Source organism: Carlito syrichta, unplaced genomic scaffold (assembly GCF_000164805.1).
Source record: "Carlito syrichta isolate Samal-C Ts95f unplaced genomic scaffold, Tarsius_syrichta-2.0.1 Scaffold202748, whole genome shotgun sequence".
NCBI classification, from domain to species: domain Eukaryota; kingdom Metazoa; phylum Chordata; class Mammalia; order Primates; family Tarsiidae; genus Carlito; species Carlito syrichta.
This window is the reverse complement of record NW_007146844.1, coordinates 1-3,083: the sequence shown is the minus strand read 5'-3', so window position 1 is coordinate 3,083 and position 3,083 is coordinate 1. Positions and strand designations below refer to the sequence as shown.

General features: G+C 61.5%; 1 pseudogene; it reads left to right on the top strand.

Moving 5' to 3' along the window:
- The first annotated feature begins 5 nt into the window (after nucleotides 1-5).
- On the top strand, nucleotides 6-554 carry LOC103253132 (annotated as a pseudogene).
- Nucleotides 555-3,083: the final 2,529 nt, after the last annotated feature.

Here is a 3,083-nt window from a genome sequence, read left to right as displayed (position 1 = left end):
CCCGTGCACCTTCGCCGCCGGCCTCAGGCCTGGAGACCGCGCCCAGCCCCAGGAAGAGGGAAACGACGCCAGCGACACATCGCGCGGCCAGAGGAGCCCAGCAGCCCCCGGACCCGCTACCCAAGCTCTCGATCCCCGGGGCTGGCCGAGGAGGTACCGGCGCTTGCTGCACCTTCGCCGACCTGGGCCCAAGTGCGCAGCTGAGGCCCTGGCCTCTTGGAGCCTACGGGCGCCGGCGCAGCGCGCTGGATGCTGCCTCCATGCTGGCCGCCGAGATGCGCGGCAAGACACGCAGTCTGGGCCGCGCCCAGGGGGCTCCCGGCGCCCAAGGCCCCCGGGAGAAGCCGGCGCCGCTGCAGAAGACCAAGCGCTCAGTGCCGCCTGCCTCACCAGCCCGTGCGTCTCCCGCAACCAAGGCCTCGGGGCCCGAGAAGGCGGCGACCAGCGCGTCTGCGCCCGAGACCCTCCGGAAGAAGACCCCCATTCAGAAGCCAGCTCAAGAAGAGCTGGAATCGAAGGGTGAACCGGGAAGTGCGGGCGCGCCCACTCTATAGGAGGCTGCGGCCAGGCCGCAGCCGCAGACCCTCAGAGATCCCGCCGCCTTCCCCACCTCCGCGCGGACTGGGCAGGGTGTCGTCCCATTAGCCGAGGCCCTGAGCGGCCTGAAGGAGGCCAAGTCTCTCTGCCTTGGGTCTTGCAGTCGCTCCTTGATTGAAGCAGTGCGCAGCAGCAGGAAGGCCCCACCCCGTTGGTCGAGGCCTAACAAGTGTTTCGCCTCGGCTCTCTCCCTGTTGGCTGAGTTTTGGAGTGCTCCCATCAGCCTGTGTCCCGCTGGCCAAGGACAGAGGCTGCTGCCTGGAGACCGTCTTCTACTGGCCATGGGTGCACTGGGTTGAGGCTACCTTCCCAATGACTGAGACCTAGAAGCACTTCTGCCCCCGCTGTGTCTTATTGGCTGGGGCCTGGTGCCTCTGGCTGGCCGTCCCTTTACTTGGCTGTGGCCCGAGCCGAGACTCTTTCCCCTGGCCAGGCCCCAGGGCGTCTGGTTGACCCGAGCCTGGTCCCTGCTCCTCAGGGGCTCGGTCACTCCCTTCCCTTCCCTGACCCCTCAGCTGTCAAGCTGGTTTTGATGGCCTCCACTGCCCCACATGCCGTGAGATCCCCAGGGGTGAATCCAGTGGCCTGAGGAGATGGATTTATAGGCCCCTGGCAGGGCTGCTCCCACCTCAGCCCGTGCCCCAGGATGGGCTCCTCTCGGCAGAATCTTAGCCAAAGCTTTCTTAATAAAGTGCCTTTTCTCCCCCACTGTGCTCTGATTACTTCTTATTTGCGGACTTTGAGTGAAGATGTCCCCCAAAAGCAACTGTGTGTGTGACCTCACATGGCCTGCACTCACACACACCCCCAGCACCCTTCACCTAAACCAAGCCTTGGAGCCCAGGTGTGTGTCTTCCAGGACCACGCTGGAAGCATGTTCACCTGTCCTCACTCATTTGTTTATCAAGCTCACAAGGACCAATCCTAGCTTGAAAGACAGGCAGTGGGGCTTGCTTCTGATCTACTGGCTACTGCGGTTATACTTGGGGCTCAGGGTTGTTGGGGGTGGCTTGGTGGGGTACCAGAGGCTGGGACCGAGGGGACCAGTGGGCCATGGACACTTCCTCCAGCAGGGCCTCCTCCAGACAAACAGGGCATGTTGCCCCACACAGAGCTCTGCTCTCCTCACCCGCCTGCCCTGCTGCCTGTTGCTGCTGTGGGGAGGTTGAGGGAGAGGGAGGGAGCCTGTCTGGCCCAGAGCCCCTGTCCCCAAGCCAGCTTCTGTGGTCTGGCCTTTTATCTGTGACCTTCTGTCTCCCAGGGCCTTCTGTCTCCCAGGGCTTTCACCTTGTGGCCCAGCCTGGTCATCCCCTTGGGCAGGTCTCCTATGGCCTTACTGAGTCACAGACCCTTACCTTTCCATGGCTTCTACTGTCCCCAGACTAAGTTCCAACTCTAGACTCTGCTGGCCTCTTGCCTCTGCCCGGCAGTCCTCTTCTCACTCCTCTGCATCTCCATATTTTGAAGGCCAGCTCAAAGTCTTCCGATGTGGCCAGGATCTTCCAGTCACCCCGCAGCCCACAGCATGGCACTGCCATCTAGTACACTGGCAGCTCAGGGATCTTATCCTTGGCAATACTCCTCTGGCTGGATACCCCATTGAGGTCAACTTTGGTCACCTGTACAAGGGCTCAGTCACCTGAGAGAAGTTGGCCTCCTGCCCCAGGTAGGTCATCAGAAGCACTGGCAGGGACACAGTCCCTACACCTGGCTTGGTCAGGTGGCATGTAGAATGCAGGCTCCCTGTCTCTGGGCCACACCGCTTCCCTCGGGCTAGCTGGGCACCCTCCCGGTCTTGGCCTGTGGCTGGCCAGCCTCTGACTCATTTGGGCACCCTGCCATGTTGGCCACTGAGACTGAGGGAACAGACTCAAAGTTGGCCAGAAGAGACAGGCGCCCAGCTAGGCTCAGCAAGGGCAGAGCAGTGACTTAGTGGAGCATGAGCAGTGAGCAATATAGGGGCTCAGGCGTCTGTGCCCCTCCCAGCCACCACACTACTGCCCCCTGATCCCGCAAACCTTAACTCAAATTTCCATCTTCTCCCAGCCTGAACTTACACAACTTGGGGAGACCAAGGGTGTCTCAGTGATTGGGCCCCTTCTGGGACTTCACCTCCCTTTGCCCTGGGAGCCCCCCAGGCATCCAAGATCTGACCTGTGGGTGCCTCAGAGAGCAGGGATCCCTCTTTCAGCAGCCAGTCCCTGCCTCCTGCCCTGCCCCCCAGGAGGGTTCAATGGCCCCTGGGAAGGAACCACAGGGAGCCCTCCAGCCTCCTGCCTCCCCTCTGCCCACTCCTCCCCACCCCCTTCAGGCTCACAGCAGTGCCAGCTCCCAGGGCAGGTGCCACAAAAGGGAGCCATGGTTGCTGGAACCTCCATTGCCATGGGGACGGGGACCACAGGACCTACATCTGGTAGCGATTGAGAAGGAAAAGTTATGAGTCATGGAAAACGCAAATATTTTTTGTAGCACAGAGCACAAAGGAG